The sequence below is a fragment of the Talpa occidentalis genome, unplaced genomic scaffold (assembly GCF_014898055.3).
Source record: "Talpa occidentalis isolate TD23 unplaced genomic scaffold, MPIMG_talOcc4v2.1, whole genome shotgun sequence".
In the NCBI taxonomy this organism is placed as follows: Eukaryota; Metazoa; Chordata; class Mammalia; order Eulipotyphla; family Talpidae; genus Talpa; species Talpa occidentalis.
In genome coordinates, this window is record NW_026555331.1 from 62,799,047 (window position 1) to 62,813,543 (window position 14,497).

The following is a 14,497-nucleotide window of genomic DNA, read 5'->3' on the forward strand; positions in this document are numbered from 1 at the left end:
TGGCGCAGCGGTTGAGCTCTGGGTTGCGAAGCTGCCCGCGGCCTCTGCGGCGCCGGTTTGATCCCCAGCTGCTCCCCGGCCACCGGAGGAGGTTCCACATGGCTCGCAGACCTCTCCTGCCACCTGCTGCTCCCCTCAGCAGTGTACTTCGGTCCTTCTGCCTGCTCTGCTCTCTGCTCTGGCTCTGGTGTATTCTCTCACCCTCCCGCGCTTCTGACTGTACCCAGTGCTTGTATAAACAAACAAACAAACAAATAAACAAATAAATAAATGCCTCTATAAAAAAATAAATAAATAAGAGTAATGAGTTGCTAGGAATGAGTGAGTTATTTCCAACTTCAAAATGGCATATGGGAATGCTGGCACATGTCTAAACTTTTCTGTGGTTCTTACATATACTGTTCATAGGAAAATGGTCTTTGATGGTGTAGTTATTGTAAAACACTGGCATTGACGCTTGTGCTGGTCTCATGGCTGGCTTCACTTAAGTTCCAGCATATTTATACCTGAAGTCCAAATAGCCACTGCTATTGACCCAGCTTCTCAGCATGCCCATCTGTGTGTTATGGCAGGCTCTGGTATTTAGGAACACTTAATAAAAATCATCACTCTCAACTCACTCACAAGGTGGAGGGGTACCAGTCTCTTTTCTATGATACATTCCCCAGAAAGTTCAGTACTTTCCTTTCACAGGTCTTTCTTTTTTCATGGAAAAGAAGGCATGAAAATGGGGAAACAGAGGCAGACACCTCCTTTAGGCCCTTCAACTTATTTGTTCCGCGCCACCCAACCTTAAGAAGCAATGATGAAATATAAAACTAGTGTGAAAGGATTATGTTAGAAAAATAGTAATTATTTGTGACCACTTTACACATCATTTCCTATTTATTTTTATCTATTCTTCCTGTTTCCTCTGTCATCCCTAATTTACCTAATAATATTCAAGTTTTAGAAATGACCCTGATCAGAGTTTGACAATTTTAATTTGAACTCCTTGGGCAGAAAAAAAAAAATAGCATCTTTTTGGAAGAATTGAAAGCAACAGAAACAGCTACTGAAACTGTGTGTGATAAGGTAATAATAATAAGGTATATTCTGAGTTTTCTACCTGTTCTAGCTCAAAAACTAAACCCACTTCAAAAAATAATGAAGGTGGCTTAGGCTGCTACTTCTCTTAATACTTACATAATCCTTAACTGCTGTTCTTTTACTTCTTGATATTTATATAGTGTTGGCTAGGAAAGGGTTGTGTCATTCCAGATGTGCAATGTAGAAAACTTTACTATCAAGTAGACCAGATGTATTCAAGACTGAGGGGTAACTGAAATGCCTGGGAACCTGGCACTAGATCTCATGAGAAAATATGCTGCCACCATGAGCTCTGTTTAGGGAGCACCGTGGCACATGATACTCCGTACGCAGCCCTCCCTCAGGGCCCTGGTAGAACCTCAGGTATGGTGGGCACCCATAAGAGCAAGCCAGGAGCTACTACTTCCTTTTCATCTTGTTTTGGGTAAAGGAAAGTTAACTCTCAGGTGTGTAGGGCTTCATAAACAAAAGTAATTACATAGTACTGCTCGGTCCCTGACTTATAGTTAAGGAGACAAAATAGAAGCCTGAGGGAGAAACTTCCATTCATAAACCATCTGGCTACCTTCCATCCCATTTGTTATCCATTTGAGGACTTTATGAAAGGATAAAAAGGATTAGAGAAAAATAACCCCCAAATTTGGTAGAGCTGAGGTGCCAAATGATTTGCCATTAGGGCAGACCTGGTCTGGGGTTTGTCTTTATGTTGGGTCAGATCCCTGCAGGCTCCTTCTGATGGAAGACAGGGGCTATAAGGGTCCCGTTATGTGTGGTAGATGCCTGGGCTGTGTGGGGAGATTGATGTGTCAGAGAGCCAGGTGGGGGGCAGAGGACACTGGGACAAAAGGAGAAATGGTATCTCCCACTCACTATCACGGTGTTTCTCAGTATTGAACTTGCTTGCACATCCTCAGGGTTGTCTGTGAAACACAGAATCTGATTCAGTTGATTTGGGGTGAGGCCCCCGGATTCACTTTTCATGGATCCCAAGTGATGCCTAGGCAGCAGGTCAGCCTTTGGGCAGCAGGGACAAAGGGGAGGATTCACTCTTGTACTAGCCTCACTAGATTATAATGAAATGCCTCTGGCACTAAGGGAAGTTGCCAAGCTTTCTTGTCTCTTAAATGAGTAAAACCTGGGGCTTTTAAAGCAAGAAATGTTAACCCCGGAATATCTGAAACTTTTATAACTAAAGTGGACTGAAACCTAACTTCAAATATGCCAGCTGTTCATAGGGTTAGTTGGTACAGATTGACTTTGGAAGGCCCAGCAAGCTGGCTCTAAGAATGTTTGCAAACCTAAAGGCAGGGAAAGACAGAAGATGAGCTTCAAAATACAGTTCATATGAAAAGTGTTTAAAGTCAAAGTGTCTCTAACCCAGGAACTCCGTGTTTTATGCCACTGAGTGTCACTGTGGTCTGTGTGGGGTCCCAGGATCGTTATGGGGAAGAAGGTGGTTCACAGTTGACACAGTTAATGCAGATCTCTGCTTAAGCTCTGCCAATTTTAAAATTTAATTTTTTATCTGGAATTTTAATTTTTAAGTCCAATACTATAAAACCAAGTGCATCTCACAAGTAAAAAGAAAAAGGAGTTAATGTCTAACTAGTCTTTACATTTTATGTAGTAAAGCAAGCACTGGAGTAGAACAAAGGCCTTCAGGTTGAATATAATCCCAGGTTTACCCAGCGAGGTTTCTCTGGTATGTGAAAAACAGTTATCTTTCACGCATGTGTTATGTCAGAAAAATGTGGTAATTTCACCAACTGACTCACCTGACATCTCGCTTTTTTTCATCTTGTCAATGAAAATGATTTGCATTACGTGAACTTGAAAATGTCATCTCAAACATTCTTGGAGACAAATAGCAAAGGAAGCAAGTTAACTAGGAGATCAACAAGATTTCTAGAAGAACTGATTCTTCTAGTTTCCTGACATGTCAGGTCACAAGACATTTATAATATATGCAAAACTATCCCAGGGAATACTGCTTTTTAATTTTTAGGCATAAGATTCCAACTCGACTGGGGGTCACTCTCAGAACTTTATTCTTGGTTTTCCCTATTTATAAGCAGAGAAACATCCTTGTCAGTGAAGTAAAAGTACAATTTCACAAGACAATGTTAACCTTTGGATTCTTTAAGCATTCTAGGAGTGCTTACCGAATAATGGGTTATGTTCAATCAATTTACAGTACCTATTGACTAAGCCATTATCTGTGGCATTATCTTCTAAAGAGACAGAAAAGCCATAACAATTTAGAAAAAAGATTTAAAATACTTGTGAGGAAAATGAATTGAATAGTATTGAATAAAATTGAGAGATGTGGCAAAACTGCCCAAAGGCCTTCCCTGCATACCACTTCTCAATAGACAGATGAAGGGACTAAGTGGCAGGGTAGGGCTGGAGTCCAGGTATGAAGATGAGGGCATCTGTCCTCAGATCCATCCTCTGGAGTTCACTGTCCACTCAAGAAACTTAGGAGACGCCAGATGGCTGGTGTAGAGTGTGAGGAGAACAGCAATGAGCGTCTTATTGTGGGCAAAAATGGGCAGATGGACTTGGGATTTCAAGCATAGGTAATGGGAAAGCACCGAAGGGTAACAAAACATTAATGCCAGGCTTGGATTTGTGTTTTATGAAACCCGCTGGCCAAAGTGAGTGAACAGGATCAGGGGAGATGACTATGGAGAGGTCAGTCAGAACTTTGCAGTGGGGAGGTGGGAGCAGGGATGACAGTGGGGCTCCGAATGGCTGCCCGTTACAGAACCGCCTCTGGTTTGTATCTCTGGCTGCGATGCCTGATGGTCTCATGCAGATAACTTCAGCTCCTGTGTCCAGGTTTCACATCTTTGAGGTGGGAATAATGACCATACCTACTTCTTCTGAGAACTGAAAAGTTTAGATAAGGGTACAAAGACACTTTTCATTCACATTACCTTTATCAGGAAGGTATCTCTGGGGATAGAGTGAAGGGTGAACAATTTCAAGAGGTGTTTGAGAGGTGCACCAGGCCTACCTTGGACCTGGACTAGATGTGGAGGATGAGGGGGCTGGTTGAGGACAATTCTGGGCTTCCGGTTTCACTACTGAGAAGTGGTCTGTGGGGAAACAAACACTAGTCTAATCCTCTATCTGCTCCTCCTTGTCCTCAAGCTTACACCAAAGAGAACAACAGCAGCCACTCCAAACCAGGCCTGTCCCTCGGCCTGAGATGGTTTTTAAGCAACAGGGTTTCAGAAAACCTGTCATCTCCTTAATGTTCCACAAAGACCTATCAATGTTATGTTTATCATAAAAATTAGATTGAGCAGCGAAAATAATCATAAATTATTCTTGGTTCTATGTTAAAGGAAGCAAACTCCTTCCAGTTGAAAGACCTTATTAATTTCTCATTTTAATTAAGAAGGCATGTTTTTCTTTTAACATTTTCCTCTTTCCTTTCCCAATGCATAGTCACTTTTATTAATTCCTTTTATATTGTGAGAATAACTTGCAAAGAATACAGAAGAAAGGAGAATAACAAAGTGAAAAATTAAATGGGGAAATAACAGAAGCATGGATGAGAAGAGACTGAACTTGCACACTAAATTAAACAAACTTCAAAATCAGAGGGACCATCTGGAAGCATTAAGTCAAAACCATTGTCCTGTGAGGACCTGTACTTTTAAAATTACTGAATGGTGAGTCTCCCTTCTTATTGGCTGGTGACTTCCTTCAACATCTATAACGGCTGAATCTTCCCGTGCCTGACCTTGGTGTTGCAGTTAGCAATTTGCTCCAAGCTGTAAGTGAAAAAACCTTCTTTCCAATAACACTATCACTTTGTATATTCTTGGAAACCACAGACTTTCCTAATACCACTTTAAGTTTTGATTCTAAGCATCCTACTCTTTATTTATTTATTTTTTTAATTTTAGCTTATTCTTTCAGTTGGCTGGAATACAATGTTATTTCACAAAAAAATGCTTGCTCTGGTTACCACTACTTCATTTTCATTTTCCACATTGGGTGAACCAATTCCTCACTTTTTCAGCTTTTTAAGGCTTACTTCTTTTAACATACATTTCATAAAACTAGAAGATAGGAAACAAATGTTAGAATTAGTTGGATGCCAATGAGTCTAACTCTTATGACTTTATGGACATGGCCAAAGAATAATGTCTACCCCAGTTGCTCTCATGTGGTGCGCTGAGGCATTTGGTTGGGACAGCAGGAAACTTGCCCTGCATTTTGATAAGTGGGTTGAAATCATTAGGACAATTACATGTGATTGCAGCAATATCCTCCAGGTGGCACCATGATGGAGCAAGATGGAGGAGAGAGGAATGGGTAAATTGTTACCCATAGAGTTTTTACATGGTGTCAGCTGGGCAAAGAGAGATACGATGAACAGTGTTCTTCTTACTTAATCTCAGATGGACAGTGCCTGGACAGTTTCAAGTCCTTTGCCTAGAGCTGTAGTGCAGGACAATTGCTGAGGTAGGACTCAGGGCATGCCCTGAAAGCCTACACAGATTTTTTCTTACTGAGGAGTATGAGACTGGCTTCAGCTCCTGTATGAGAAGCCCATGGCAGAGTCTCTGCTGGACCTACAGGACAAAGGCAAGAGGAAACTGCATTTCCATCAGTATAAGGGTGAGGACTTTCTGGGCCTACATGTATACATAGGAAAAGGTGGCCTGGGGCTACCTTAAAAGGAATGTCTCCCCAAGATTCCTCCCCAAAGAAAGCCCACAAACCTGCACTGAAGGGAAAGCAGTGAGTACTCCCCAGTGGGGGGTAGGGGGTGATGTGGCTGTCCCCAAGGAGCCCCAAACCCCCTTCAGCCCCCCCCTAAAAAAAGAAACCAGCTCTGAATTACACCATGCTCTGGTACACTAGATGACAGGTGTCAAGGAGAGGAAGTTTGTCATTTTCCCTTTACACTCTGTCAACCGCTCTTGTTCATATACCCTCTCTGGACCTGCCCCAGAGAGGGTATAAATGGTGCCTAATAATGAGTGGTACAGGAGCTGAAGAGAACAAAAGGACCAAGCCCGGCCAAGTTTGTTAAGTGCCCTCTTCCACAGACCCAAGCCAACATGGGTCTGAACTGGCAGGAGAGGCTAATTTAAACTGGGAGAGAGGTTAGAGTTTTGGTCATGAGATTCATGCCTGAAACTGATCTGAGGACTTTGAATTATTGAAGATGAACTGATGAGCCTGTGGGCCGTGTCTAAGATCTCATTCTTAGATGGAAAGGCAAATTCAGCAGGGTAAATTCTTAAGGGAAAAAAAAGGAACACATCACTTTGTAATGAATCCAGACCAGACAATAAAATGGGTCCTTCAGCTTTTCTGTAGATTTGTCTGTTGACTCAGAGCCCCTCCTTGATTCAAGGTCAGGTTTACCCCAGGGCTCACCCAAGGAGTAACTTATCACCCACAATGCAGTGACCTGGGGCAAGTTATTCAAGGTCAGCTCACTGTGCCCCAGTTTCCTTAATAATGGAAAATTGGTAACAAGGAGTCCTACATTTCAAGGGGCTGCTGTGAGAGGGCTTCCTCACAAAATCAACACGCAAAGCATTCCCAGAGTGGAAACTGGCACCACGTTTGTTCAGTAAATGTAAGCTATTATTAAATTTCATCTCCAGTGTCCACAGCTTGGCACTGTTGATTACCATCATTAGATTTCAAGCTTATGGCAAGTGAATGATCTTTTGTCTTAAAATGATTCCGTTACTCTCAAGTGAGAGTGTGTGTGTGCTATTTCTGTCAAAGTGGATTGACTGCAGTTTCTGTCTAAAAGGTCACTTGTATGACCCCATTTTTATTTGAGTTACAAGGAAAATACGTGGTTTCAAATTTCAAAGCAAACAGTTATGTGAGTGAAACAGGCTAGAGTAAATAATAAAGCCATTATTAAAATGAAATCAAACCTAAAGTTGGTAGGAGAAAAAGAGTAGATATTAAATCTTAATCCATAATGGAGTCTTTAAAGTTATTCTCCAAGGTCATTTTGAAAACACTTTCACAAGCCTCATTTTCATTTATAAGTAAATTATGAATTTCTTTTAAAAATATCTTGGTCTTCAATTACAAGCAGCAAAATTGAAATGGTAATCAAAAACCTCCCCAAAAACAAAAGCCCAGGAACTGATGGATTTACAAATGAATTCTACCAAATATTCAGAGATGAATTAGTGCCTATCCTTCACAAACTCTTCCAAAAAATTGAGAAGGAAGGGATAATACCAAACACGTTCTATGAAGCCAACATTACACTAATACCAAAACCGAACAAGGACAACACAAAAATAGAAAACTACAGGACAATCTCGCTAATGAACACTGATGCAAAAATCCTCAATAAAATTTTAGCTATCAGAATCCAACAATGTATCCATAAGATAATTCACCACGACCAAGTAGGATTCATTCCAGGGACACAAGGATGGCTCAACATCCGAAAATCAATCAATGTTATCCAACACATCAACAAAAAGAAATATAAAAACCATATGATAATATCAATAGACGCCGAGAAAGCTTTTGACAAAGTGCAACACTCATTCATGATAAAAGCCCTTGAAATTCTTGGGACAAGGCACATACCTCAACATCATAAAGGCCATATATGACAAGCCAACAGCCAGTATCATTCTCAATGGCGAAAAGCTGAAAGCATTCCCATTAAGATCTGGAACAAGACAAGGATGTCCACTCTCACCACTGCTTTTCAATATAATACTGGAAGTCCTAGCCAGAGCAATAAGACAAGGGAAAGACATACAAGGAATCCAAATAGGAAAAGAAGAAGTCAAACTATCACTATTTGCAGATGATATGGTAATATACATAGAGAACCCCAAAAATTCCACAGAAAAACTAATTCAACTCATCAATCAGTTCAGTAAAGTGGCAGGATACAAAATCAACAAGCAAAAGTCAGTAGCCTTCCTATACACAAACAATAAATCTGAAGCAGAAGAAATAAAAAAAAACAATCCCTTTTATTATTGAAACAAAAAAAAAAGTCAAATACTTGGGAATAAATCTAACAAAAGAGGTAAAGGACCTATACAAAGAAAACTGTTAAAAGAAATAGAAGAAGACACAAAGAAATGGAAAGACATCCCCTGCTCATGGATTGGAAGAATAAACATTATTAAAATGGCCATCCTACCAAAAGCAATATACAGATTCAATGCTATTCCAATCAAAATTTCAATGTCATTCTTCAAAGAAATAGAACAATTCTTGATGAAATTCATATGGAATCACCAAAAACCTCAAATAGCCAAAGCTCTCCTGAAAAAAAGAGAAGGGAATGGAGGCATCACACTCCCAGACTTCAAACTATACTACAAAGCCATAATCATAAAAACTGGCTGGTATTGGAACAAGAACAGACACACAGACCAATGGAATCAAATAGAAAATCCAGAAATAAACCCACAGATTTATGGTCAACTAATCTTTGACAAAGGAGCAAAAACATGCTTTGGAGCAAAGAAAGTTTGTTCACTAAATGGTGCTGGGAAAACTGGGTCGCTACATGCAAAAGAATGAAGCTTGACTACTACCTAACACCATACACAAAAACCAACTCAAAATGGGTTAAAGAACTAGACATAAGACCTGAAACCATAAAATACATAGAAGGAAATATAGGCGAAACACTACATGATATGCACATCAAAGACATCTTTAGGGACACATCACCCAAAGCAGTGATAGTGAAGGCAAAGATAAACAGCTGGGACTACATCAAATTAGAGAGCTTCTGCACAGCAAAAGAGACAATAACCGAAACAAAGAGAAACCCCACCGACTGGAAGAATATTTTTGCACACAACACTAAGGATAAAGGACTGATCACAAAAATCTACAAAGAGCTGATGAGACTCAACAACAACAAAGAAAATAATCCAGTCCAAAAATGGGCAGAAGAGCTAAAAAGAAACTTCTCTGAAGAGGAAATGCAAATGGCCAACAGGCATATGAAAAAATGTTCAACATCACTTGTAATCAGGGAAATGCAAACCAAAACTACCATGAGATACCATCCTACACCAGTGAAAATGGCACATATTAAACAATCTAGTAACAACAGATGTTGGCGAGGATGTGGAGAAAAAGGAACTCTCCTGCACTGTTGGTGGGAATGCAAAGTGGTCCAACCACTATGGAGAGCTGTGTGGAGATTTCTTGACCTACTAAACATAGAGCTTCCATAGGATCCAGCAATTCCACTCCTAGGTATTTACCCAAAGGACACAGAAACATCAATTCCAAAGAGCACCTGCACCCCTATGTTTATAGCAGCACTATTTACAATAGCTAAGCTTTGGAAACAACCCAAATGCCCAAATATAGATGACTGGATCAAGAGGATGTGGTACATATATGCCATGGAATATTACTCAGCATTCAAAAAAGATAAACACATGCAATTTTCAGCAACATGGCTGGAGCTGGAAGGGATCATGCTCAGTGAAATAAGCCATAAACAAAAAGAAAAATACTGGATGGTCTCACTCATAGCAGCATCTAGAAAACTTAAATAAGGGACCAGGGAAAAGAATAACTACAAGAAAGAAAATATCAAAATCAACAAACAACTATGAACCAGAGACACTCTATGGGGGTTGGGGGGCGGGGAAAGGAGGGCTTGGGGTCATAATAAGGGGATTGTAATTGTAAGGGGAATATAAAAATAAAATTTAAATAAGAATAATAAAATATTAAAAAAATGGTACATGGTATAGGATACAGTGGTGTGGGTACTCTGGGGTGGGAGCAGTGTGGTGACGTACATCTGAGGAGGTGTAAGCCTGTTCCTCTGAATCATACACAGTGATTGAAACCAATATTACTGTAAATAAATTAATCTTACAGAGAGAAAAAAATAAAAAAATAAAAATATCTTAGTCTCAGTGAAGATAATTAAAATGAAACAGACAATTAGGGGGAGAAAATCGTTTCTGGTTCAACAGAACACTGGCCTGAGGTAAAGAAAATGTTAAGAAGGTCACCAATGTGTGTCAGTGTGGAGAAGCCCTACCTCTAACCTGGTTTTCAGAAATTGATGCCAGATGTAGCTAGCACAAAAAATTGTTTTGAAATATAAAGCAGTTGCTTGATGGTAACAAATATAAATAATTAAATAAGGCTACTAGAATTCCTAGTGAAAATCCAAAAGGATTATTTGCTCTCTCCAAACAAACATAAAATGATCCCACTCTTGGTCACTTATGTCCTATAATGGAGTGAGCTTGGTACAGTTTGATGTTCAGTTGTGAGGATGGTTGAGTCCACTCTCTAGAGTTGAGTCTAATGCTACATGCTTATGAAGTTCAAGGGACCCCTGTCCTTGAACATACATATCCTTTTTCCAAACTAGTGTACTCAAGTCACAGGTTTAAGAAGATGTGCTAGTTAATGTTTAGTGTGCAAAAGTTAGTTGGATCAAATGGTAGCAATAACAACTCAACAAGATCAGTGATTATATAGTAACAATTTATGGAGTTCATGAAGACACTGTGTTGGTATCTCATTCATCCTCATATTAATCCCTTAAAAGGGTCTAAGTCCCCTTATGTCAGTCAAGAGGATTAAGTACTTCATAGTGGCACATGGAGAGAATGTGCCAGCACCCAGGGTGGGTGCCTCTTGGGACCCTACATCCAGTTCTCGCTGACATCAATTCAGCATCTGCACCTTGCACACTGACTTTTTCTAGCACACACACACACACGAGAAAGATCTGGGTGGCAAGACAGACAGAAATGTATATATGAAAATATTTTTCCATTTCTAGTGCGCAGCATTGGGGCAAAGACTATTACTCTGAAATAAACATTAAACTGTGTTAAAATTGGGAACATCTTCACTTGCAGGGGCAAAAGGTAAAGCAGCATTTTTTGGGAGAGTGGACCAAGTCTGCTATGAACACATTAGGTAAATGGTATATATGTTGCATTTAAAATGGACTTTTAGTGGTGACCTTAATGTAGTATATACAATGTAGATTTAAAAATGATGCACACCTGAAATATTACATAATATTATTTCAATAAAAAGTTATAAAAAGCTACCTATTAATAACCATTTTACTAAGCACATATGTCTCCCAATCATATGAATGTTTTATCGGTTTTTAAATTCAATCCCACCAATATCTCTGAAGCAAGTGTTATCCCCATCTCACCAATGAGAAAGCTGATGTCCAAGTATGCTAAGAAAGTTGTCTATGATATTTAGCAACTAAATGGTTTTGGGTTCTACACCAGGTCTGCATAGCCCACCCCACTATGTCACTTTAGCTCTTAAAAATATATGTATTTTATTTTTTTAAATAACATGGCTCAGGACAACACTACTTAATTATCAGTCCCCAAATCTACATTTTTGTCCATTTGCTGCTTAGTACCAGCTTCTCCCAGAAAGAAGAAGAAAACTTTTTAACCCTTTGTTAAATCAGATAACCATTTGATGATAGCTACTTGCTATCATCACAAATGCATAAGCAGAGAAGTAACAGGTTTATATTTAGGTTCCATTAATTTTTAATTTTCTTTTTTGACACCACTGACTACAGCCTATCAAAGTTAGGTGAACTTTGGTGAAAATGAGAGAAATACACTAAAAGAATAATAAGCCACATAAAGGCTGCATTTATTTTACGTGACCATAAAGAGCAACTGGAGAGCAGGTATCAATTTAAATTGCTATTTTTCTAAAGCCCCAGCCATGCGCAAGGTAGACACTAAACTGTTCACTGAGATGAACTGAAGTACTGAACACTCAGTAGTAAATCTAGCACATCATTTCATATTGTAAAGATTCAACGAAAGTATCAGATACAAAAACCTGGGAGATGAAACTTGGAACATATTTCATAAATGTGAAGCAACACTCAAATGCCTTCGATTGCCTTCGATTGACTGAAGAGCATGAGGCCACAGCTCTCAAGTGCACAGACTGTTCAGTGACAACTTAAGGAACATGTCTCCACTCATTGTGCTTAGAACAGAAATTCTACACAAGGTAGAATTTTGAAGCAAGACCAGTAGGCTCATTTAAATAAATAACAAATACCATTGATTTCACTTGCCCAGGACACGCAGAACTATTTTCCATCTCTTGAATAGCTCTTAGGATGGCAGTTCTTAGAACAACGAGAACTAGTTCTTTGCCTCAAGTGTAGCCAGAAAAGACAAACAGTATTTTTTTTCATTTTTTATTATTCAGACCGAGTTGTGAACAAATAATAGATTTTCAAAATAAGACATGTAAGTTGATAGACACCTATTTTTGCAGCACATATTTTAATCTTTAGCGCTTAACACATCTTGCATAAATAATTTTCCAGCCTTGAATGGCACAAGGTAAGGCTTCACCACAATTTGCACTTGAAATATTATTTTTGGGCGCAAGTGACAAGGTGTTCAGGAATGACTAATAAATTTACCCCACCTTGCCTGGGCCCCTTGCAGCTCTGTCTCTCAGTTTGCTGGAACTGAAGCAGCAGGCAGAAGGCCAACTGCTGGCTCTGCCAGGTACCCGGGTCTCGCTGTGTCTGGAGAAGGCATGTCCTGAGAAAGGAGTGGGAGGCCTTGGTGACAGACTGCTACAGCCAGCTCTATGGTCACATAGAGATTCTCTCCCTCCTGTCTATCCTCACCTATAACCAGGAACCTCCCTCTGAGGCCTACCTCTATATTTGGCTCCCTGCCCTGCAATCCTCCTGTCCTCCTCTGTCAGACTTTGCCTAGAATCTTCCAAGCTGAAGAAAGAGTTCCCAGCCACACTGGGAAGCCTTTACTGACCTCTCAGACACTTCTTTTTTGGTTCTTATAATTGAGTGGTGGTAATACCTTCCTCTCCCAACCAAGGCGGAAGGCAGGCTGTCTGACTCTGGTGCCCCCCCAGGGCAGCGCCTGACACCACGGTAGCAGAGTCCTGAACTTCTTGGAGGAACCCTTGTCTGACATGAATCCAGATTAAGATACGTCTTTGCCTAAAAGAGAAAGCCACAGGCATCAGGGAGCTTTGCAGCCTTCTCTACCTCCCTATTCCTGCTGAGGAAAAAACAACAACAACAAAAAAAAAACAGTTCACTTAAGAGGCTCTCTAAGGATTATGATAATCTAAATCTACATTAAAATTCTGCTGATAAACACTTTAAAAACTAGACATTACTGGAGAGACAAAGCAAATCTTTCATTAGATCTGTAAACTCTGACTTCAATATCCATTCAAATACAAAGTACTTTTTTATCTTATTCCTTCAAGCTTTCACTTGAAAATGATACTATCTGCCTCTATCTTGATTAATTTTTAAGCTTCTCATTCCTGTTTACTAAGTAGAAATGACTTATCCAAAGTGGAAAAAGCAAGCTGGCTTTTAGAAAGTTTTTTCTTAGTCTCTAGCTTCTTTTTTGTTTGTTTGTTTAGTAAGAAATAGAATTTTCTATTTTCCTTTTTAATAAGAAAGAATAATTTTGCTTGAGGCAAAAGATGCCTGGTTATTGATATTTCACACTTCATGATCAAGCTTTGGATTTGGGGCACAACATGGAAATCTAAAAAGAGAAACAGAGTAGCAACCATTTTTGAGTACTGTTTCTCCATTAGACCTCCTGCATGGGGTGGATGCCTTATATCCGTCAGCTGTGAACAACAGTTATCATGTGTGCTATGTAGCAGCACATAGGAAAGTTTCTGTGATTTTCCTAAAGTTGGTCACTTAAAGGAGAGTATTGTCAACCCCTGTTTATTCTAAACCTGTGCCCTTGTGCTGCTCTGAACAGCTAGGGAAATTTCCACGGGCAGGGAGTGAAGGAAGCCGGAGCTGGATGTCAATCAGGAAGGTAGGGAGAAAAGAACACTAGCCAGTACCCTCTTCACCACCCCCAGCCCGTATGATGCCAGGCCCCAGGCTGCTTTCATAACGAAACATCCTTCCTGCTGTGGTGGTAAAATCTGTGTACCCACTGAGGGAGAAACTGTAGTTAGCAGTACTTGCTGTGCCAGAGGATAAAACAGTGAGGGGGAGTAAGAGGCAGGAAGATGTTCTGAAAACTTGGTGAGCAGGCATTCAGAAAACATAAAAAAACAGACTCAATAAATCTAATTTGTGGTAAAAGCTCTTCCGTACGATTCTCAAAACTGGTCTAAGAATTTCACTGTACCCTCCTTAACGTAAAATAATTACTCTAACATCTTGTTAAAGAAATTAGGATATCTTCAGAACAACAGGGAAAATAATCAAGTTATCATTCGATTACATAAAAATCAGACTCTGTCTTGATTGCAGCCCACTTCTGAGCTTCGCTATAAAAAGGCATGAATCCTTCAGACCACGAAACTTCCTCAATAGGACAAGATCAGCTCCTATAACCCCCGACCTGAAGGG

The 14,497-nt window shown here is 39.9% G+C and overlaps 1 protein-coding gene across 6 annotated transcripts in view; it reads right to left on the reverse strand.

Annotated features, from left to right (window-relative positions):
• The window catches only part of FAM110B (family with sequence similarity 110 member B), a 167,892-nt gene that overhangs the window by 11,421 nt on the left and 141,974 nt on the right, over positions 1-14,497 (reverse strand). Inside the window, exon 1 of one of the 6 annotated variants that reach the window (XM_054692261.1) lies at positions 2,865-2,905. The exons of the other annotated variants lie outside the window; for them this stretch is intronic. The gene's annotated coding sequence lies outside the window, so the exon portion shown is untranslated. Of the gene's footprint in view, positions 1-2,864; positions 2,906-14,497 lie in introns of those variants that run through there. 6 annotated transcript variants of the gene reach the window in all.